At 37.6% G+C, this 25398-nt stretch overlaps 1 long non-coding RNA gene across 1 annotated transcript in view; it reads right to left on the reverse strand.

Moving 5' to 3' along the window:
* Positions 1–929: 929 nt before the first annotated feature.
* Positions 930–25398, reverse strand: part of LOC311217037 — a 30315-nt gene continuing 5846 nt past the window's right edge. Inside the window, exons 2-4 of the long non-coding RNA XR_014619000.1 lie at positions 23311–23532; positions 15971–16050; positions 930–1347 (exon numbers count right to left, since the gene is read on the reverse strand). This is a non-coding gene — a long non-coding RNA (uncharacterized lncRNA). The remainder of the gene's footprint in view (positions 1348–15970; positions 16051–23310; positions 23533–25398) is intronic.

Genomic DNA, 25398 nt, shown 5'->3' on the forward strand with positions numbered 1-25398 from the left:
TCTCTTCCCTGAAGATCTCCACACATCTCTGGAAAACATTTTATGCTTCTGAAATATTAAGTCCATATTAACCCTGCAAGTGAAGGTAATCCTGAATACCACTCTCAGCCCTTAAAGTAACAGATCAAAATTGGGAAACAAAGGAAATTATGTCCATCCTGTGCTAAAAAAATTATCCATTTTTATATTAATCACACTTTATAAGAAAAGTAGAAATCTGGTGTGATACACTTTTGGAAATGTTATCTGTGCTGAGAAGGTTTCCAGACAACATGGATCTTCTGAGTGTTCATCTTGGCCAACATCAACACCATTGCATCATCTTCAAGATGCTCCTCTGATCACTTCCAGTTATGCATGTTAATTTAGGGCACTGAACAAACCCAGCCGCTATTTCCCATGCATTTTCTGACATTAGGATATTTGGTGCAATCAAATCAAGATGCTGTACTCTGACAGTGCCAGTGACACTGCTAGCACACAACATACCATATAACCCATTCAATTGTAAAAGTCACTTCTGGAATATTAAGAATGGGCCTGTGATGCCTGCACAGGTCTGCAGGGATTGTTCAGCTTGCTTGAGGGGAGGAGTTCATGGCATTTGTTGTATGCTACACCACACAGAACACATTAATTTGACTTTTCAGAGAAGAATACCCCTGAAGGGAAACATCATTCAAATGGCAGAAAAGGGAGGGGATATTTTCCATAGAGGGTGTGCATAAATGACAGGCTCACATACAACAAAACAAAGAAAAACACCTCTGCAGAGTTTCCTATTGTTTAATATACATACTTGTGAGGCTAAGGGGAAAGAGCAGCCATCTGCAGCTATAAATACAGTGTGGCTGCGTTGTGTCTGTGAAAATTTATCTTTATCTTCAGGGAAAAAAAAACAGGTTATGTTTTGCTAGGAGTCCATAGAAATGTGAGTTTGTTGTTCTTCCAGGTTCCACCAGTGGCAGATACATTTTTTTAGCTGAGTAATGACCATGTTTCCAGTTCCATACACAGAAACATTTCTGTCTCCTGGATGAGTCCAAGTGAGAATTCACTGCTCACAGAGATATAGGAAAATAGCACTCTGACTGAGCTGGGATCAGAAAGCAAGTCCAGTATCTTGCATAGCTACCAGCTTCCCTCTGCTTCCGATCAGCTTAATGTAGTCATTAAGGGCAATCCAACAGGCTTTGGAGCAAGCTGAACACTACCAGCTGATTCTGGTTTCCTTTACCTGCCAGTCCAAAATATTTTGTGTCAGTAAAGGCTACACAATGAGGTGGATCCAGATGCTTCATCCAGATGATACATAAAATTCAGGAAATTCAAGTACACATCTGGTCACTAAAAAAAAAAAAAAAAAAAAAAAAAAGCCATAAAAACTGAATTTCTTATCAATAAATTAAATATATATACATTTTTTTTTTCCTAAGTTAATGTAAAGGTGAACTGGTGCAGGTAGCTTCAAGATCATTGATATTAGAGTCACTCACTTCCCACATTGCAGACTGAAACCTGAATGGATACTATGAACCCTGGTCCTGCTATTGCTGCTTCTAAAGTAATGCTGTGATAAAACTTAAATTAGAAGAGGAGAGAGCAATGTCTTTTGAACTGGCCAGCTGGCCAGGACTTTAGTGCTCTTGGCTGATTATCAAGAATTTAAGTAGAAACATTATCTTATATTTCGATATAATAGATCCAGAGGAAAATTTCAGTGGTCTATAGTGCCCTGTCAGTGAGATGAGAACTACGCCTGGTTAATCTGCTGTTAGCTCTGTTGCCCACTACCACAGGGATATCAGAAAGTCAAGCTTTGGTCCTGTTTTTCCTGTGTGCATACCTGCATGGTACTAGCCATTTAACTGGTCAGTGTAAAGTTGTGCTTGTTATCTGTGGGAACAGCACAGAGAAGTAGCATTTGGGGTAGGATGGTTCATGCATGTCCTGGACATTTCTGATGCAGGGAGCAAAGTGCAGATTTTGCCAATGTGTTAAAAATAAGTTAGAAAGAGACAGGTGTAAACAGTTGCTGTATACAGTAGAGCTTTCCCTTTGGGATGGAGGGAAGGAAGAGCAGGTCCCAGCAGAGAAGTGTTCCCACCACCTTGTCACTCCATGCAGAGAGCCCCAGCTGGCATATCCAGAGTAACTGCTGAGATCTGGGCTGTCTGAAACTAAGCAGCCTTTGATCTCATTCATCACATACCTCCAACAGCAACCACCCAGCAATGCACTGCTTACCTGCTGCTCAGGAATGTGGAATAGTACATGGAAAATACATTGCGAACATGGTGGAAAATTCTGGGTTATATCAACAGGCAGGAAAGGACAGTGAATATATTTTTCTATATTGAATGTGCAGTAGAGATGATTTTTATCAGACTGCTGAAATAATTACTACCGGAAACATTGAAGTCAACTGTCTCATGGATATCTAGACATTTGAAATACCAACTGTTCATTTTGCTTCCATTTGTGGCATGAAAAAGGTACATAATGACTGTACTTCTCTGAGTTGTCATGCTGCTGCTTCTTACCTGTACAACAGAGCTTACAATAAAATTACTACTGGAGGGAAATACCATAAATCTTTTTGCCTGCTGTTGCACTCACCTAGAATCATAGAATCATTAAGGTTGAAATCAAGATCATCTGGTTCAACCATCACCCTACTACCAATGTCACCCACAAAGCCATGTCCCTAAGTACCAGGTCCAACCTACTTGCAGCCAGCCTTGTATCTCAATGGCCCAGCCTGTTCCTGGGTAGAAAAGTTTAAGATATGGGCCATAGCTAGGGAACAAAGCTCACAAAGAAATAGCTAACATGGAAAAATAAGGAATGCAAAATAAACTCATTTTCAAAATAGAACTCATTGAGAGAAGCCCTGTAGAGAAGGACTTGGTGGTTCTAGTGGATGAAAAGCTTGACATGAGCCAGCAGTGTGTGCTTGCAGGCCAGAATGCCCAATGCATCCTGGGCTGCATCAACAGAGGAGTGGCCAGCAGGTGAAGGGAGGGAATTGTCCCCTGCTACTCTGCCCTTCTGAGGCCCCACTTGGAGTACTGCGTCCAGGTCTGGGGTTCCCAGCACAAGAAGGAATTTCATCTGTTAGAATAGGTCCAGCAGAGGGCCACAAAGATGATCAGAGGACTGGAGCAGCCCTCCTATGAAGAAAGGCTGAAAGAGCTGGAGTTGTTCAGCCTAAAGAAGAGAAGGCTCTCGGGTGACCTTATTGCAGCTTTTCAGTACTTAAAAGGGCACTTAAAGATGGAGAGCAAATTTTTGTTTTGTCAGATAATGACAGGACAAGGGAGAATGGTTTAAACTAAAAGAGGGGAGATTTAGATTAGAGGTTAGGTGGAAAACCTTCACTTAGAGAGTGGTGAGGCACTGGAACAGGTTGCCCAGAGAATGTGTGGATACCCTATCCCTGGAGATGTTCAAGACCAGGTAGGATGAGACCCTGAGCAACCTGATCTAGTGGGTTGTGTCCCTGCCTTTGGCAGGGAAGATCTTTAAGATCCCTTTAAGATCCCCTAGCTGACATTTTAGGTCCCTTCCAACCCAAGCCTTTCTATGATTCTATGAACTCAAGGTAGATAGACAGATATAGGACATAACTAGAAGTGAGTAACCTTGCAATGACTTGAAAAACATGTATGTTAATTCTTGGCTTCAGACATACTTACTTCTGTACCTGAAAAATCTATTCCACAAGCTCTATACTGGTTTATATCCCAAACGAGATTATTTTACACACAACTATATTTAATTTGCAGTGAGGGGAACACCCTGGTTTGTTTTATGTCCACATGCCTGTTTAATTGGACTTGTGATTATTTAATGACACTGTTGTAGAGGTAGCTTTTATGAGACACAAAAGAAAATTTAATGAAAATTATTCACAAACCCAACTTCTGACTAGTAAAACCAAGAGTTTAATGTAAGAGGCAAAGTCCCCATCTGGTACTTCTCTTTGAAAAGAACAGCCCATATGAAGGATTTATTGTGGCATTACAATGCTTGATGTCCAATAATCTAGCCAGAGGAACAATATTGCCCTAAAGAGAGCCATCGGGCCCTGTGTGACATGGGTATTTGAAAGGATTAACTACACTTAAATCAATATGGGCAATGAAAACAGAAATAACCAATCTCTTAGCTGCTCAATTATTTAAGAGTGTCTTTATTCCCCATAGAATGGAATTAAACGCTTGTTTTAGAGGACTGACAATTAAATCCATTTCTTTAATGTCAAGATAAGGACATAGGATCCTTGACTGCAGTAGGGAATGAAGGAGTGACATTTCACAAAGCAAAATGTTCCAAAAGAATTGTTGGGGAACATTACAGGCAATGGCTTTGCTGTGCAGTAGAATTCACAGATAAGCATGGTTGTGTCACACACCTCCTGCTCTCAAGAAACACCACATCTGCTTCCAAAGTTGTGCCTGTGTACCACTGCCACTGGCATCTCTGGCTGTCATGGTCAGGCCATGGTCTACTGTTGTGGCAGAGTCTGGGCCTGGCGGACAGCAGCGGATCCCCCACACTGCACCTGCCAAGGCTGAGACCATTGCAACATGCAGCTACTGCTCCTGTCTCCAAATGGGCAGTACACAGTCATTAAAGTCTTAACAAAAGACCACATCAAGGTACAGCTTCTTAGCTGTCCATTTCCCTTCCTACTGCTATGCCTTAAGAGTATAAAATGCAAGCATTAAAATTTACAGAATGTTAGTAACTGTTATCTCAGCTGATAATATGAATGTAAGATCATTTTACTGAAATGGGCTGACGATTTTCCAGTTATGGGAGTTCTGTAAAAGTTTGTTTGACCTATCCTCCCCCCCCCCCACCCTTTTTTTTTCCCCGTTAAGATAATGTTTTACAAAGCAAACACTTTGGCCCTTTATAATGATACTATTTCTGAGGTGTTTGTTCATCTTAAATGCAATGAAGAAATTCCTGATGTGTAGAATTTTAATAAGAAATTCTATTTTCAAATAATAACAAGGCAATAACAGAAGCAGGATGTAGGCAATATTTGCATCATATTGCAAATATCCAACAACAGGAAAATATCAGATGCCTGCATGCCTTCTGTTTGAGTTCTTGGCCAGAAAATCTGAAAGATTTTCTTAAATTGAGACAACTAAATGCACCAAGTATTCATGGAAAAATAAAAGTTCTAGTTGCAGTTGACCATCATGAATTTCTGTTTTCAAAGGCTTCTGTGAGTTACAAGACTGTCAAAATGGCTGATTCTTGAGTTTTGGCTACTCCACAACATGACAAATGAATGCAGAAGCCCTTTTCTCTGGGTTCTAACTGGTGTGTGAAAGTCTTTCCCAATTAGTCACTTGAATCTGCCATATTGGCTTCTTGCTGCCGTTGAGTTTGAAGTCACTATAGACAAGATCTTCCTAGATCTTTCATCCTTTTTTTACATTTTATAGGTCCATTAAAACACTACTGTGTTTTAACATGTTCATGTCTTTCAGCTGGAGAAAAAGTGTGGTCCAGAAAAGCTGATATTTTTTAAAAACCATTTGTGAAAATGTGTTGCAGAAAATCATTACTCATTATTTTTGTCTTGACACTTATAAGCATAATAGCTGGAAGGTATTGTTGATTAATGATTTTTTGTTTCTCTGATGTTCTTGTGCTAACTTGTCTGCATTTCAGAGTCGTAGAGTAAGGTGGATAGCGAGAAAGAGAGAGAAAGAGAGAGAAAGAAAGAGAAGACAATTGTCACTTTGTAAACAGAGACTGTAGATTTTATGATTTTATGGGTTATATATGCTCTAAAAGCTTTGCATGCAATTCTCAACTTCAACACTGTTACTATTGACCAAATGGTTATACTGCTGCTATTCTGAGTCTGGCCCTTTGCACATGTCTGGTTTTGTGGTCACCCTGCTGGTTATTTTCTTGCCATCATTTTGTTGATCATCACCAAATGATTTATTTCCTCATCTCCTGCGTCAGTATTGCACAGCTGTTCATTTCTCTTTGGGGCATTTAAATCACTTTCTTTGCCCTGTTTGCCCTATTACTCCTCACGCATTTCACAGTAGTTTCACCATTGCTTTGGCACACATCTTTCTACCACACATTAATCCATGTAAACTGCAGCTTTACTGATGTTGCCATCATTATTGTCCCTGAAAAGCTGACAATCTAGGTATACAATGATTCACAACAGGTAAAGATCATAAAAAGATCTGCAGACAGAAGGTAATGATGAGACTATACCAGTCCCCGTGGTCAGATGTAGTCACAGCACATCTGCAGTCTAAGCTCTGGTGATAATTTTATAGCTACAGATGCTTATTTGACATAGTAGTCTGTGCCTGTAATTGCACATGTGCAGAGGGAAAGAATGCAAAGAGTTGCCCCACAGAGAGCTGGACACAATCTTCAAACCATGGCAAAGATGCAATGCCAGTGCTTCATGGGATGAAGGGGGAAGCTCAGTGTACCCAAGCCCAGCCCTAAGCATGCTTTGCACTACCAAGTGCAGGTGGCTGGCTGTAGTGGAGAAGACACAGTAGACATCCTTCTGCCTACTAATTTTAACCCTGTAGCTCCTGCCAGCACATTTGGATATGTTCTGCTTTTGTGTAGAGTCACTATAGATTTGTTCATGTTTTACACAGTAAAATTTGACATCTCTGAAAAGAAGCATGAATCAATGACTGAACAGCAGGCAATGGAGCTACAGACAGGCATGACTGTTCTAAAGTTTTCTCAGTATTAGCTCTCATGCAAGACTGCACAAGCATCTGCATTCATCCACCTCTCCCAAACACACTAAGAGGTAAAAGCTGAAAGAAAACAAGCTGATTACGAAGTGACATGACTAATGTCACTAGAGAAACTTCTTGTGTCTCCTTTCTCCTCGCCCTTTTATAGTAGTAGTAGCCCATTTCCTGAAAAATAACAATTCTCTGTAGCAACATCTAAAGGTTTCTAGCTTTCTTCCTTCATCTTCCCCAGATGTTACTGTTTTCATACCATTTTTTCATGCACATGTCAGTACTCCTGATCTCAAATACATGTAGACAAGAGGAGAGCAAGAGGAGCACTAAATCGCACTTCCAATAGGCAGGACTGCAGAAACGGAAATGCCATGAGATGAGAGCTTGTGTGTTCTTTTTCCAGTCTTTTGCGATGAAATTATTAGCCAAAGCCTGTTGTTTAGTAAGTTATTGTTTAACATATAATTTCAAGGTAGCAATCTCCATATTCAGCAAAAATTTTCAGTAAAATGTATCTAGTTTTATACAAACTAGAGGTAGGAAATGTATATTTGATTTGTTTCCAGATTTCAGAACATAAGTACAATTCCACTTTAGAGGAAGTTTTTTTCCCAGCATGGAATTAATTCTACAAATCGAAACTGGAAGTATCCCTTCCTCAGCAGCTTACTTCTACTGCACTTGAAGGATATGGACTTCAAATAATTGATGCTGCTGGCATGCTGTGAGAGTCTGTGAAACTGAGAACCAACTATTTTGGACATTAATCTTAATGCAATAAGCAGGATTGAGAAATTCAGAAATCCAAGTAGACCATCATTGAGCTTTCCCCATTTGTGGGGACTTCTAAGGGGATAAGTAGCAGTAGCACAAGCCCAGTGTATATTCAATCTCTCTATAGCACTCTCATGCTTTCTGCTGAACTGACATTTGTTGTTAGCAAAACTCCTGGCAACTAAAAGCCAAAAAGAGAATCTCTCACTCATTTCCTCATCGTTTATTCTGGTTCAGCTGCTGGTTGACTTGAAGGTTGAATTTCAGATACATTCACACTGAGCCAAAGGCAAAGGGAACTCTGTTTTTGTCATCATATTTTATCAATATACTTTCCCTCTTCTTTTACTATACAAGAATTACTGTTACTGAATATTGCAATGTAAATTCTACTCCAAATTAGTGTCCACAATGCAGGAAATATTTGCTCAAAGCTTGTACCTGTTTCTTCCCCTTCCCCCATTTAGACCTGACATCATTTTCTGATTCTCCTGTTGGGAAGATACACGTCTCAGCTGGAGAACTTCCACTAAGCCAAAGAGGAATTGTGCTCTTTGCTTACAGGACTTACTTCTATCAGCTCTGCTCCAGTTGTTTTGACCCAGTCACCTATGGCTGCTCTTTGAATGGGCTAGTTTATGCCTGTCTCTTGCCATTCATAAGTGGGAAAACTTGTCTCTCTCTGACAGAGCAAACTGCTCTGTTACTTATCCTCAGCTTGACAGCAGACTGGTCTGACATGGTTCTTGTCACTCAAATGCTGTAGAGCGCAGATCCCTTTAATCCATCCAACAAGAAGTTCTCTTGTCTTCTCTCAGCACAAAAACTAATTACACAGCAAACCACAAATGCATGGCTTCATGCAGGGATGTAAGGAAAGAAAAGACACTGTTTGCATGAGGTTATACAGAATACCACCTGATAAAAAGTCTGTCACATGTTGCTTCCTTCCACACCTTTTCCCACACCTGAGAAAAGCCAGGTCACCAATTTGACTCAAGCTTAATAGCTAGATCCTTAGCTACCTTCGTCTTTCCGAATGCCAAATTCAGTGTGCTCTTTGCAGCACACTGATGTTGTAACTACTCCTGATGCACATTTTCTTCCACAGGATTTGGTGTAATCTTCAGAAAATTATGCCCTTTATCTCTGCATCCACCTAATTCATGAGCATTCAAATCAGGGACCACCTTTCAGAAGAACCACCAATGTTTACCTACAATCACAGCTGCAGACATTTCCCACTATTTTTGCCTGTGCCATGCTGAAACTGCATGGTCTTCAGTGCTCCATGCCAGGTTCCTGCTCTTATTTTTACTCATACTTTTAAAGTTTCATTAGAAGAGGGTTTCAGTCTCTTCTTCACGAGAAAATGGGGATGTTTTCCCCATGTTAATTATTTTTACTCTTTTCTAGTGCCATGTCAAAATCATGTTAGCGTACTCCATCTTTACTGAAGGAATTTAAGATTTTGTATGAAGACCAATTGCTCTCAGGATTGAGCTTTCCCTACTGCTACAAATAACTACCTGAAATACTGCTGAACTGTGTAAGTGTTGCCTGAATACAATGGCAATAGGAAACACTCCTGTGCAGTTTTCTCAATGACTATTTTAGTCACTTCATCATACTGACATGATGGCAGTCCCTGTGGCACTGTGTTTAAAACCTCACCCTACACACACACCCTATCTCACCTCTCCTCCCACCCCACCCCACCCCCCAAAAAAAAAACAAAACCAAAAAACAAACAAACAAACAAAAACATTAACCTCTGTATTCAGATTACAGTTGAGAAGTTGTGAGAAGTTGTAAAGTAGTTTATACATGGGACTACATAGTAAAATGACATTAAAATATATTAAGTGAAGTTAGCATCTTCCCATCTGTGTGTTAAGTGAGACTCGGGTCATGTATATCATAATATATACAAATAAGGGACTGCAGTACATCACCACTAACAACTGTGTGGTATTTCCTTAAACCTCAGTACTATGTAAGAGACCAGTTTTGATGCAATTAAAAGTAAGAAATGGCTCACTGAGCCTAAATAATTGCTCTGATGCATATAAAAAATAGAAAATGCTGTATGAGTTGTTGCTCAAATGTTCAAAGGTGAGATCCTGCAAAGGCTCCCAGCATCCACCCAGAGAGTCCCACTCACAGCACTGCACAGGCAGCTAACTGCTTGCTTGCTTTTTAACCTAAGGTATAATGAAAAGCCGCAAAGATATGTCCAAATACCTCAGTTTACATGCTGCTTTAGTGTAAATTCAGCTGATTGCCCATTGAATCAGAATCTTCTCCAAGGTCCCACAAAAAAATTAATTTATTTTAGTGTATCCAAGCTAAATTCTCTTTCTGTCTTTTAAATTAGCCAGAACCCCATATTCTTTTTATAACTTTTTTTTTTTTTTTTTTTTCTGACATGTCTTGGAAATCAAAACAATCATACTAAAATCGAGTTATTGTAGAAAAAATACTTCTTACTACTCCACTCCCTACCTTTATGTTAGTCATTTGTTATCTCAGTATACAGCTGCCTAGTGATAACCACTTAAATAATGGTGCTGATAGGTCTGAATTAAACCAAAATTATGGAGTTTGGATGCGAGCCCTTGGCCCCAGTCCTTAACATATGCAAAGTTTCATATCTCTGTGACTTTACCAAACTTTCTTCAGTTTACATTCATATAACCAATATTAGCATGAGAGGTATGAAACTGAGATCAGGAACCAGGGTTCAACTCCTGCACATTCAGGATCTTATGATTCTTTTTTGGACAAACCACCAATTTTACTGACAATCTTTTGAAGGGACTGAGGTGGAATGGTATTAGTTTTTCTATGCTTCACTGTGGAAACTTGTACAGTCTCTCTTCAAAGGAAAACCATGATGAATTTTACTTTAATAGATAGTTGTATTATTTTTTTAAATGACAATTCATAACACAGAGCATTACGCTTTAATTTAGTTCTTTGTCCACTTGCTAACTGACAGATGGGAAAATAAAATTATCCAAGACAATAATTCATCCAGTGATAGTGCTTATTGCTTGTAGGGGTACTTGAAGTTCTGTGTTAAATAAATGGAAATAGATCCAGGTATGCTTAAGTAGAAAGATGAGGAATGAGCAACTCTAAAATAAGTCTAATCTCCCTAAGAGGAAGACTATTAGTGTTCACAGCATGGGGTGCACTGAGGGAATTTTAGAGTAACTCAGAGTTCCCAGCCTGGAGAACAAGGGCTCACAGCAGCTGGGAAGAAAAGAGCTGTTAAAACGTTAAGGCTATCCTCTTAAGAAGGGATCTGACTTGGACTGTATGTTTCAGGAGTACACTGTATAGGTTTGAAGTAAGCACTTTACTTTGTGACCAGTTATTATAAGCTATTAGTACACAGATAATTAGATGTACAGGATTTGAATACTACATCTATCCTTTGCAGTCATCTCCAAAAGAAATTGTCTCTGTTTATGAGTTACAGAAATGGAAAGCAAAGGATGTCAAAGAACAAGCTGTAAAATCTAAATCTAGATCTATGCTGTTTCAAAAAGTAGTAGGAACTTTTTATAGTGTATTCCTCTTTTGTTAGGCAATCAACTGGCAATATTACATATTACATGGCAATATTACATGGAATATTAATAATATCATAATATTATTAATAATTGTCAATAGTTCTGTAATGCAATTTCCTTATAGGACAGCTTTCAGCTATTGGAGTAACATAGGCTTCTTCTTCTAGGTTCAAAATCGAGTGTTTTAAATGCAGAACTGGCAATGGTTGTGGGGTACGAACTGTACTTTAAACTGGTTTAACCGCTTACTGGTTGTGTACAGCAAAGTGACATTTAACAGAGAATGGAAAGGTGTAACTTGAAAGAAGGTGAAGATTTTACACTTGACTGCAGTCATGACTGCCTGCATGAGGTGCACAGAAATGCAGTTGCTTCTCTGGATGAACAGAACTAGGTCATGTACAGCACTGTACATCATCTCTAATGTACAGTTTTAAATAGCAAGAATGAAATACTTTAGGTATTTCAGTAATACTTCAGGTAAGAATGCTTTTCACTAGCTGGCAGACAACCCTGCTGGTGCTACATGCACGTAAGAAGGGCAGCAGGGCATCCTGTGTCTGTATGACCATGCCTGTCAGGCGTCATAAACACTCACTCACCTGCATTTGCAGAGAAGGGGAGCCCTGCAGCCAGAATGCTCTCAGGGGGCTAAACATTTCTCCTGCATACCTTCAATTCACCTTTTTCTAAGATGTGCCCCAGCCCCTCCTCCTCATGAGTGCATCCTTTAATATTATTTATTAGGCAAAATAGCGGGGATAGGTTTAATCAGTGGAGAAGTGGGATGCTGATAGCCCCAGGGCTGACCCAGCTGTGTGATGGTATCTGCACTGCAGGACGATAGCATGGCTGATGAGTTTTTCAGCTTGAATCTCCATAGGCTTCATGTTCGTGTGGGGAAGCCCATCTTAGTTCTTAGAGATTTGCTCAGCACAGACCTGCTAGGCGGCTCTGTTGCTTGCACAATGCTTGTTATTTGATTAATTTCTTGGAACATAACATAGTCATGAATACTTCAGAAATCTCCCCAGATGTCCTCCTCTGTGTCTCTTCTACATTAATGTGAACAAAATAGATGGAGTCTGAAGTAAGATATTCCTTATAAATAAAAGATACGGCATGTCAAAGAAGGCAGTGACTTAGCACTTCTATTTGAAAGCAGAGCCACTTTTAAATATAGCAAAGCAGTAATATGTGTATGTGTGTACTGTTAGAGAGAAAAATTGGGGAATGTTGGTCTATTTTACTAAAAACTAGTGCAAAGCACATACAGTATACTGCAACATATTTTTAAATGTATTTGTTTGGGGATGGGCAAGTTCAAAACAACTATTAGTAGAAACCAATAATCCTGCTTATTCCTGTATAAAACAGAGGGAGTAACTTGAAATTTGATCCTTTTTTTAAAATGCACTTTAACTCTAATAAAGCAACATTTCTAAAGTAATGTTTCTTATGTCTGTCACTATGGCAACCTGCTAGGTGCCAGTATGACAGGAAACCTACATTATGAATGCTGCATCCCAAGTGGTTGTATCAGAAGGCTAAGGCAGTATCATATATGCCAAAGAAACAAACACAGTTAAAAAGCTTCTTTTATTGTTTTTAGGCAGTTTGCAAAGATGCTGAGCAGGATTTCTCAGCAAACCAAGAAAACAAACTGAAGACTGTTGACCAGCTAACTCTACACTTAACATTCAGAAAGCCTTTCAGACTATATTGCTTCCTCTAGCTATTCATTACTGTGACACAGAAATGATGGCTATCATTTGTGCTTTGATTACAAATTCTAAGAATTGCTTCTTTCATGTTTGTTCATCAAGCCAGTAAGAAGTTATTAATATAACTTATTAATATTGAAATACTTAATATTAAATAGCAAATAAAGCCAAAACAAATTTTATCTGAGAAATTCTCTCTTAAATAGTCTTTAATGATTATTAGAGGCACAGCACTGTGATACCACATTCTGCTTTTCCAACATATCTTAAGGGGATACAGCAGAACGAGGAGGTAGTCTCAGGACAGACGTTAGTACACTTTTGTGTAAGCAATCCTAATTTATTGAGAAAGAACCAGTTTTGTTTTGATACTTCTGACCAAAACATGTTTTTCTTTAGAACAGCTACATTAGAAAGTATGATAGTTTATTTCAAGTTGGGAGAGGGAAAGAAAAAAATATTTTCAAAAGAAATGCTTTTTTCTCATGTGATCTTTAAGAATATTTACAAATTAATAAGCGCTTTGCTTTTGTGTTACAGAACTTAAAATCCTTTAAGAAACAAGTTCAGACATTTTGCTGGAAACAAGTGCCCTGACCTGCAAACTAATGCCAGTTCTGTAGTCAGAGTTCTCAGAAGGATAAACATTTCTTGCATACTTATTGACAAGGACCTGCCACTCATACAAGACCTGCTTGGGAACCCACCGAAGCAGATAATGGTCTTTCCATTAACGCCCACAAGGTGAAGATCTGTCTCATATGCAGGTAACCTTAAATACTCGTCCTGCAATTGCTAACATCACTGCTAAAACTTTTATCAACTTCCACCAGGATTAGGAACAGAGCTGTACCACCCTGCATGCAGAAAGGTCTGCATGTGAGCAGAATAGTGCTTTGGGACCCTGACCCTCTATTCTGTACTAAACCAAGGGTCCCAACCAAAGTTGAATGAATATGAATAGGGTCTGAAGATCCTAAAAAAAGATCTAATCTTTCCTGTAAAAACAACTACCTCTTCCTGGTATAGCTGACTTTTGGAAATAAAATGATTTTTATTTCCCCACCAAGTATCAAAGTATAGTATGTGAAGATATACCATCATGGTTAGAACATGGACTCACCACTTTTTTTTCCTCCAGGAAAATGGAAATATTAAACCGTCTACAGTAAAACAAAACAAAACAAAACCAAAAACAAACAAACATAAAAACATTGTTGGTACTCACCCATGAACTGCCTTCCTGTGAATCAGAGACAGGAAGCATTCCATATCTTTGGTGCAACATCTACCATACATGGATTTCTCCAGTTTCCCAGGGCAGAAAGTGCCATATAATAAATGCATCGTGGAAAAATAGAATGCAATGGTACCAGTACAGACAGGCAAAAAAAGGGGGGGGGGGGGGGGGAACAAAAAAAAAAGTCCTAATTCCAAAAGAGTGAACATCATACTTTTTAAATTTCTTCATTACCCAGGAACAGGAGAATTGTTTTGGGTCATTTTTTTTTCCTTTTCTTTTCTTTTTTTTTTTTTTTTCTAGTTGTTTGAATCATACTGGACAAGGCTTCTAAACACTGCATCACTTTATTACAAGGACCCATTTAGCTTTCTATCCACTTTGCAATTAGAGAGTAAATGCAATATAATTCGAGAAGAATTACATATTACTTGAGACAGCCTGGTAATTATGCTCAGGATCATTAAATAATTCAAGAGCACCACGAGCATTGCATTTTTCCCCTTGTCATAATGCATACTGCATTAAGCAGGCATTTAATATTTTTTTTTGTTGGCTTGAACTCTAATCAAGAAATCTCCTAAACTTCACCTGAACAAAGAGCTATCATAAGTCTCTTACTCTTCTGCATCACAAAACATCATACTCTTTAGCCAAGCAATCACTTTTTCCACCTGGAAATCCTTGGTCCAATTATCACCTTAAGATGCCTTGTAAGGTTCTCATTACCTCCAAGATGAAAGGCTTGCGAGGGCTACACAGACTGAAAATGCCAGACTGTGAGTTATTTATTTCACCTTAACTCTCCTTATCTACTAGGATCTACAGAAACTATTTTGGCTTTTTCTTCATTTGCTAGTTGGGATCCAAATATGATCTTATTTATAATCATTGTAATACCAAAGTATAAACTATAGTGTCAGCAAAGGTCTGAATCAAGCTCAGCAATGTTATCTTGATCTGACAACGGTGCAAGATCAAACATAGTGTTTTCTCTGCTGAGACTATCAATGGCTATCCAAAGACAACTGAAGGCTTTTTTTTTTTTTTTTTTTTTCCTGTTCAAAGTAAAATTATATCCAGCTAAAATCTGGAATTTGTTAATGAGTTTCAAGTTAAGGAAAAGACTGAATCTCCAACATCTCAGAACTTGTTTCTAGTCTTTGACTTTTACAGGTTATCCATGAAGGGAAATGGCCAACAATATTAATGCTGACTCTCCTAGGTACTGCAACAAACCTCATTGTGCAAAATAATATACATCAACACTCCTCTCAGGTTTTTCAGTGATTTGTGTGTACTTAAGGCTCAAAAGATACAAAGAAAAAGCAAGGGGAAACCTGACATCACTATTTCTACAATGCTGATTGCAAACAGCAATGTTTTTTAAAGTAAGTGTTAGGTGAATCAGGGGAGTTCCAAATTGAATGAGGTGTTGATTGGACTGGCAAATCAGTTTGGTCACCTTTGTGAGTGGCCCAAGCTACCTAAGGCAGAATACTCTTATCAGTTCACATTAAAACAAGATTCCCAATTATAACAACATTTTATGAAGTTTGTGTTTTCAGTTATAAATGAAAGCATATTTGTATCAGTAAGACAACCCTGTAACTACTAAACTTGCAGTTACTTTTTGCTTACAGGAGCTCATCTGAACTTCCCCAACTCATCTAAGTATCCCAATGGTAGCAGCCAGCAGGGAGGATATTTCTGTGACTACCCTATGCTTTGCTTGTCAAAGTAACTGGGGTGCAGTCTACAAGCATGACATAATGAAGAAAAGACAGGTTACTCAAGAACTGCCAGTGAAGCATGTATCTCTGCTATACGTAGTCTCTAAGAAGTAGGATATCCAGAAATTTCCATGAATTTACTCACCACGATCATCTTTTCAGCAAAAATGGTGTAGAAGTGTGGACGTACAGGGATATGACCAGGGTAATTACAAGGCAAAACTTCTGGAAGAGAAACACACAGGTTTCCATTTTTGCTTGAATGTAGTTGACTTGGTAGCAATGAAGAAGCAAATTACTTTGCAAAAAATAAACTTCTATCAACAAATAAATTGAAAAGCCTATAAAGAGATAAACAGAAGGAAAGAAAGGCAGGAAAGCTGCTAAAGAATACTTTGTTTCTCCTGAAATAGTGACAATAAAGGCTCTAATTCTATACTGTATTTCTTGCACCTGAGTTCCTAAACTGATATTCCTGAAAAGTCATGGTAGATCTTTATTTCTTTTCCATACCAAAACTGCAAACCTGTGATGCAAAATAGATCTGCTGCACGTATCTTATTGATCTGGTCTCGAAAGCTTAATTCCTGAAAACAATATTCTATAGAACTCTGATTTCATTATGCATGCTAGTCCTCAGTGATGTCAGGAACAGTGTCTAATAATCACGATGGTGATAGTGTTACTAAGTTTCTTAGTACAGACTTTTTAGGTGATATGTTTATAAAGATTTTGGAACCAGTCAATATCTTACTAAGATCACTAATCTTAATCTTAAGTATCCTCACAAGATGGAGCTTGTGAGGAACCCAGACATAGCTTCAGCTGAAGCTGCAAATGTGTTGGAGGGTTCCTCTCCCACACTTAATAGAGTTTACTTTTTTTCTCCAGTCATTAGACACCTGCATAAATAAGACTGATGTCCAAACCCCAGCCACTATGGAAAGTTAAAAAATGCACCAGTGCAACACAATACTTGAATTTCCAAACTGCTTAAGGCTGATATACATACAGATATATATATATATGTAAGGCTGACATCAAGCTGCAACAGGGGAGGTTCAGGCTGGATACCAGGAAGAGGTTCTTCACTAAGAGGGTTGCTGCGCACTGGGAAAGGCTCCCCAGGGATATAGTCACAGCACCAAGCCTGTTCGAGTTAAAGAAGTGTTTGGACTGTGCACTTAGTCACATGGTCTGAATTTCTGGGTAGACCTGTGTGGAGCTAGGAGTTGGACTCGATGATCCTGATGGGTCCCTTCCAACTCGGGTTATTCTACAATTCTATATAAGGTGGTGTCTCCAACTCAAGATACTCAACCCAAACTTGAGCCTTCATTTAACCTTCTTGTTTTAACTATCTCAGAGAAGTCTCCATTGATTTTTTTAATGACAATTTTGGTTAACATAATTTCCTAGGAAGAGGGAGTCTGTGTCTGCATAAGCAGCAGATTTAGCAAACCACTTAGAGATCTTAAACATTTTGGGTTTCATACGGTAACTTCTAGGTTCTTCCAGATATTCAAAGATGTAAAATAAATAAATAAATGAAAATTAAAAATATATATATATTTTTTTTAATTACAGATTCATAAAAAATGCTGCACAGTTGGATACCTATGTGAAAGGAATAACTCAGGGAATTTGCCATAACCTATCAAAGAAGCAGAAATAAGGAAGACAAAGACATCCTTTTTTTCTCATTCAAGCACTCTTCAGAAATTGAGAAAGAAACATACTTAATATTAATAACTATATATTGTTTTAAGGTTCAGTTACTTGTTTTTATGGCTCTGAGAAACTAACTATGTGAATGCTGGGACTTCAGTCATGCAATTTTCTTTCTGTCATTGCTGAATCAAATGAACCAGTACCCATAAGCTTTATTAACAGCCATCTGTTTGTCACAAGGTTCAAAACCAGAGGGTAGTGCCCGTCCTGTTACCCAGAATAAGAGGCCATGTTGCAGATTCATGTGATGATTGGATCACTATCTTTACTCCTGGTGGAAACAAAGGAGAAAATGGTTTTGTAGAACAAAACAATTCCCTGAGCCACTGTACCTACCACTGACACCAGACCCAGTCCTAATCCTTATCTCCTTTCTCCAGAAATGAGGTTAAGCATAGTAGGTTTTAAGTTTAAGGCTGATACACAGCAAATGTTGAAGTATTATTCACAGCTTCTACTGAAACCCACTTTTAAATTTATACTTGGAGAAAATTTACAGCAATGTTGTTTGGAAATCTTATTCCTATTTTCTGATCAGAGAATACTGTGACTAACACTTCATTGTGCAATGGAGGAGGACAGGAGAGCTGGTCAATTACATTTTAAAGTTTTGAAAGCTCACAAAAGGAAAAAAAAAAAAGGTTTCTAAAAACTGGAATATCATCTTTCGTTTGTGGGTATTCTACAAATATGAGACACCTAATTAAATTAATAAATGATTCAGCATGAATTACACATCCTGTATAGAAAAAAATAAAGTTCATTCACTCAGCCATGACCCTGCCTGATGGTTTTAGCTGTTGTTTTCTCTGTGAAGTGGTATTTCATTAGCCAAAATCAATGAGAAGATATTAGGTGAATTCTTATTATCTGTATGACTAGAGCAATACCATCTGCTTAGATCAAGGAGCAGAAGGTAAGCAAGAAGAACCTCAAAGGTAGGCTAGGAAATTTCAGTGCACAAAGGTAAGGTAGAGATGCAAATAAAACAGAAAAAATAAAATAATTCTCGTACTGAAATTGTATCTAATAATAACAGTGGAGAAATACTGTCCTTTTGCCAATACTACAGAATGGGTAACAAGCTTAGTATAGAATTATTGGACTTTTAATGGATTGCTTTGTGCCCAGGATGCTCATTCTCCTGGATGCAGATTATTAATATTCTAGTTTATTACATAATAGTCACACCTTCTTTACAAGCAGGTCATACTAACCTCACTTTGCTGATCACTTTTTAAGCCCAGTTGTGGACTTAAACAGATTTTCAGTAAGTTGAATTGATGATGTAAATTACTTTGGAAAGAGCACTGTGAAATAATTGAAGGAGGAGGATATTAGAGTCTGCAGGGGGGGTTGTCTAAAATTCTTTCACACCTGATGGACATTACCTTACACAATTAAGGGTACAAGATCAGTTCCTAAAGCATATCTGCACTCTGGATTTACAGAGGATGTGTTTTCATTAAAGATGGCTGAGTATTATGATGAAGACAAAGACAGTGAAGGTAAACAAAAAGAAAATACAACCAGTGACTGCTGACTGTATATTTGTCAAAAGGTTTGGCATAAATATGGTGTTCGTGGAGGGTTTCAGCTGTTTTATGTTTCAGCAACAGTTTAAACAATAACATTCATATTGCAGAATTGTGTAGATAATATCTGCAATAAAACTGGGTCTTTTATGTTCAGAAGCAGACAAAGCCAGGAAAGCACATTATAAATGAAGCCAAACCTTTGTATTTCGTTGTGGTGGAGCTCCCTCTAGCTTATGGCATTAACCCTGTATCTGTAAATCATATTTACTTAAACTCACCCCTTCATTTTCTGGATTGGAAAAGCTTCCAATTCTATATTCTTGGAAACATTTATAGCATTTATAATCCATCTGAAATAAATAAATAAATCCTAAACCCTGGCTGCTAGTTGAATGATATTAACAGGTCTGATGCCAATAAATTTCATACTTCTAAAAATAGCAGTATAGGGAAAAATTTTCTGACATCTAGGGATGTTAGTGTCGTCAGCAGCACTCTCTGTCTCTAAAAACTTTACTCTCTTACATTAATATTCAAAAAAATAATGATATGTATTTACCCCATTTGTTTAGAGAATTAGCCATTCCAAAATGGCAATGAGCTAGTTAGGTTGATTCTGCAAGGTAAAATTATTTGCTAAATGAATAATACTGCATCAAATAAGTTAGTCTGAATAATATCATGCTCTCCAAAAATTTTATAAACACCTTAATTTATTGAGAGGAAACAAATAATAAAAAGTTGTAAAGAAGGATCTTAGTCTAATTAAAGATGGAAAAGTAATTACTATGACTTCTCTTGTTCAGAATAAGAATATTAATTTGTTTTGGTTGCAGAATTCATGCAAGTTCCCTCTTTAAGATTCCTGCAATTTTCAAGTCTGTGTTAATGGTTGTCAATGCTAACTGTACCTTTTTAAAAAAAAAAAAAAGAAAAGTGGAATGAGTGGTGCACTATGGAAACACTACTTTGCTGAAATGCTAATTTGGGGAGGCTAAAAAGACATTTCTGAAGAACAATATCCAAAATCTGATGTGAAGCTTAAATAACTACTGAAATGATAAGCAGACACAGCTATAGGAGAAGAGTTAATTAAAAATCTCCAAGGCAACTTATATTCCTTTGTCACAAAATAAATGCTATGCTACTGATACTGTACCTGTAAACTGAAGAATCACCAGCTGCTGTAGCTAATCAGAGAATAGAAAAGGATTTACTGGTTATCAATGCCCTAAGTATTCTGCATTTTAAATCCTTTTGGCCACATTTCTTCATAAATTTTACTCCCTAGATTTTCTATTAAACTTAATAACTACTTACCATAAGCTCCTCTGTACACTGAAAAATTAAGTTCACCCATGTTAAAATTAACAAAGAATTAGCTTATTACAGACTTTGAGGAATCTGATTCAATAGGAACAAATATTCAATTCAGGTTGAAGAATGAGAGACAAAAAAAAATACTTCATATATCTTGTTTGAGAAACTAAGCAAGACAAAAAATGAAGCTGTAAACATCTTTAAAGCTGAAATAGTGGCTATTTTATTGCTTTTTTCACCCAGTAAGTTAACAAAATTAATTCATTTTTAGAAATTAAATCTACTATTTAGATGTTTTAGAATACAGAAATATCAGAAATTAAGTTTTCTGAAAATTGTCTAATCAGAATGCTAGTTTACCTGCTGTTAGAAGCTAAACTGCACATTGATAAAGAGATAAGGATTTAAAAATGCATTATCTGCTGAAGTTCACTTTATTATTAGATAATTGTAAAGTAATCAGCCACAATTCAAATTACATTTGAATGTATCTTAAAGAGATGAGTGAGTATTGAAGAAGAAAATTTGAATGTAAAAAAGCATATTTAGTTCCCTTATTTTTCTTTTTAACTGCTACTGCTCTTCTCACAGTGTTTTTGGTTTATGCACTATTTTAGAAAACATATAGTTTAATTAAATTATTTTCCTTAGAGCTTACAATCTTTTCTGGGTAAATGCAGTGTAATTTAAGGTGAGTCATATAGATAGAAGCACAGAATCACAGCTTTGTATTGATGAAAAATTAAAAGAAAGAAGGGCTGTTTAAAATGCCATATATTGCAATATTCAGAACTCAGTTCTTCTGCACTATATGGAGTGAGTGTTCCTGTTTGGAGTAGTAGCATGATAAGAAACTGTGACAAAGCCCCTTGATTTATTGCTCTAATTCTATATTAAGAATTTTTGCTCTTGAATGACTACGTGGCAACATTACACATCTAGTTTCATAGGTTTTTGAAATTAATTTTCCCAGATGCATTTCTATTACATACTGAAATCAAATTCTATTATCTAAGGGGGGGGGGGAGGGGGCAAAGCAATGATGACAAGAGAGGAAGAATCTGAACATTTGCTATCACTAATAATTTAGGGGAATTATCTAATTTAGGAGTATTTAGTCTTCATTTGATCTAACAAGATTCGTATTTCTTTCTTGCTTTAAACCTTGCTTTAGCTTTACAAGCTAAACTTAAATCTGAGTGCAGCTATGAAGAGCAGTAAACATAATTATTTTGAAATGTTTGGTATTAAAATAGATATTTCTCTAATGATTTAAAGAATGAAAATTAGTTATTTTAAGGCTTAACATTTTTCATAAAATGTAAGTATCATTATACGCTGAAGTATTTCAAGGAGTCAAAACCAGAATACTAAGTCCAACAAAGATACATGAAATCACACTGGCAACACTATATAGTATGATACTTCGCTTCTACAGAAATACACGACTTTTATATTATCACTAAAATAAGAATGCTTTGCAGTTGATCTGATTAGGGAAAACAAACAACAACAACAAAAAAACGACAACAATAACAGAAAAACTGTTTCCTTTGCAGCTTATGCAGAAACAAATCTTTTCTACATATGCTCACATTCAGTTTCAGTTTACTAAACTAGTAATACTAATAAGTTCAGTGAACTAACAGTGGTATGTACATCAGTAAATTAACAAAAATCATGAAAATGACAAATGGAATGTTGCAGCTTAACAGTGGCTTTCATTGGAACAATTTGACACCATTCAAGTGTTTTTTGATTTTTTTTTTCCACTGAATATTCTCAGACTCCATACAACCATTTTTATTTTTTATTTAAAGATTTATCTGTATTTAGGTGTGCAAGTGACTGTATGTACAAAACTGTGAAACATAACTGTGAAAGTCTTCCAAAATTTAAATTTTAAAAGACAAATGTTCTAACATAAACTAACAATACCATTTTAATAATATTTTATGATTGGTAATGATAAGGATTTCTTTTTCGTTTCTATATCCTATTAACACTAAATCTGCAACTTTATGCTTCTTGTTGTGTATTTCATTACTAGAATTATGATGTTCCTGTGACTGAGAAACTTATAGAGAAATGCTCATTTTCTCTTACTTGTTGTATTTATTTCCTATATTTTTTTTGTAACATCTGCAATTAATTTCTGAGCTGTCCATAACACTGAGATATATTCCCAGGAGATGACACAAATCAGGGCAGGATATGGCCTCTGAGGAAAGAGAATGTACATACATACATTCTATCAAGAATATTACTCATGCATCTAATCATATGCAGTAAAACTGTGTATAAACAAGAATGTGGAAACTTGGGTGGAGGGTAGAAAGAAAGAAGTAGCAGAAAAGACAGTCCCAGAGCTCCCTGGGCAAGGTAGGTCTCTGGATTATTAATCACAAATCCTTTTTATATTGTCTGTTGCAAATAAGGGTGCATTGTAACCGGAGAAGGTAATTAGCATGATATTTTCATTAGCACCACAAGTAATTTACCTTACTATTGAGTTTTTAGATGTTTTGAATTGTTTGCAATAGACAGATAAAGGTAAAGACGTAATGTTTGTAATAGACAGATAAAGCTAGGTAAAGTGGGGTCAGAGGCTGCTTCCTTCAACCCTGGACAACACAGCCAGTAAGAAGACCCTCCTGATCACTGTCCCACAGTGAAGCCTCCTTCCATCTCCTAGCATGGTATCTGGCCTGAGGGTGGAGGACTGTATCTTTTTCTTCTATTCTGGATGCTGTGGTTATCCACACACCCTTTAAATCTCCCTCTGACTCTTGAAATATTCCAAGCCCCTGTTCCCTCCAGCAACACTGAGTTCATGGGTTATTAATATACCTGCTTGAAAGACTTAAAAAAAAAAAAAAAAAAAAAAAAGTCTCACCTTTAATTCCACTTGAGTTTAACTTGCTCTTCTGAGAAGAGTAAAATTAGATCTCCCCAAAGAACACAAAGTGAACAGCCCCACTGGTCCCCACCTCTTCTCTTGCCTTCTGCTGCCTCCTCACATCTGCTTAGTCAGGATGAGTAGAAAAGACTTCTATAAGCAAAGCAAAGGATCCTTTTTGGACCTCCACAAATTCACTCCTACAGCTGATACATGCATCTGGAAAAGACAAAATGAGAAGACTCATGCTAACATTTAACTGTGAAGTTCTCATGAATTTTTCTACAGGTCAGAAACAGTGATCGTTATTTAGACCCTACCAGTATCCTGGACCAAACCAAATGGAAACCCTCGGCCTCTGATAGTGTTAAGGCAGGTCCTGTGACAGCTGTCAGACTACTCTACACTCTGCTGGTGGGTTTCTTCATGCTCATTCGTGGTACTTTTTGCATTCCCCTGTTACCTTGGTACCTGAAGATGAGATTCTTTAGAGCAGGGATTTGTCCAGAAAAAATGGATGAAAACAGCAAAAAACACTGTAGGGTGATAGAGCCGATGAGTCTGCCTGTGAATTCCACAGTGAGAAAGACTTGGTATCATGATGCATTACTTGTGGATTGAAGGACAATTCACATTGCAGACTGACAGGAAATATTGGCAGAAACTACTGAGTATTACCTGAAATGCATGACTTACAGGGAAATGCCATCAGTACAGCACAGCACTGCACAGGCACACTGCTGCTGAGTTTGTTTTTTTAAAGTCTAGAACCCATTTGTTTGGTAAATCAGTTCAAGAGCTGTAACAGATCTGTTGGGGAAAACTTGTTCTGCTTTTAAACTGAAAGCATCCTATATGACACAGAGTAACAGGTCTTGTGCTTTAGTCTCAAATGTTTTGCTGTGTGTTTTGGAAGTAAGAGATAATTTAATCCTGTGAAGGATTGACCCTTCTGGGTGCAATACATGTAAGCCTACATTTTTTTGTACAGGGAAAAGAATAGTTTTTCATTCTGTGGGGAATTAGAAAAAAAAACTGCCCTGAAAAACAGAAAAACAGACTCGATATCTCATTTTTTTCAGGTATTCCCATCAACTGGATGAAAATCAATTATTGATCCACACTGTTTTGCAACAGGAATAATTTTATTTCTTTGGCTTCTCTAACTCTAGTATACAGTGGGAGTTAAATTGTATGAACAACTGAAGTATGATTATTAAGGCTACAGCCTCCTTTATTGTACCTATAGAGAGCAATAAGGTCGCCCCTGAGCCTCCTTTTCTCCAGTCTGAACAAGCCCAGCTCCCTCAGCCACTCCTCATAAGACTTGTTCTCCAGACCCCTCACCAGCTTCGTTGCCCTTCTCTGGACTCTCTCAAGCACCTCCATGTCCTTCTTGTAGTGAGGGGCCCAAAACTGAACACAGTACTCAAGGTGCAGCCTCACCAGAGCCAAGTACAGTGGGACAATCACTTCCCTAGACCTGCTGGCCACACTGCTTCTTATACAAGCCAGGATGCTGTTGGCCATCTTGGCCACCTGAGCACACTGCTGGCTCATATTCAGCTGACCATCAAACCAATGCTTCCATGTCCTTCTCTGCCAGGCAGATTTCCAACCACTCATCTCCCAGCCTGTAGCTCTGCTTGGGGTTATTGCGCCCCAGGTGCAGGAGCTGGCACTTGGCCTTGTTGAAGTACTATTTGTATGTGTTTTCAGTTTGCATTAACATGGGTAATAAGATTCTGATTCTTATTCTGATTTTTTTTTTTTTTATTCAGACTTTCAGCTGCTGTATTTTAACTTTCAACAGCATTTTGAGTGTTATAATATTCAGGAGAGTATTCCTGAAAGGTAAGTGTCAAAACCATATCCCATGCCTTAACTAAGAGACCTGCCTTTCTGCTACAACCTGCATGAAGATTCATGGAGAAGTTCAGAGTTTAATATATCTTTATATAATCTGCATGCAGCATTAATTCAGCTTTTCTGTGAAAAAGCATTACTATGCCATATGTAGATGTCACACATTCGGCAAAACTAGCAGAACTGTCACAGATTACATAGTTGATGTCAGTCATAGGT

This window comes from Netta rufina (genome assembly GCF_964035555.1).
Source record: "Netta rufina genome assembly, chromosome: 20".
Classification (NCBI taxonomy): domain Eukaryota; kingdom Metazoa; phylum Chordata; class Aves; order Anseriformes; family Anatidae; genus Netta; species Netta rufina.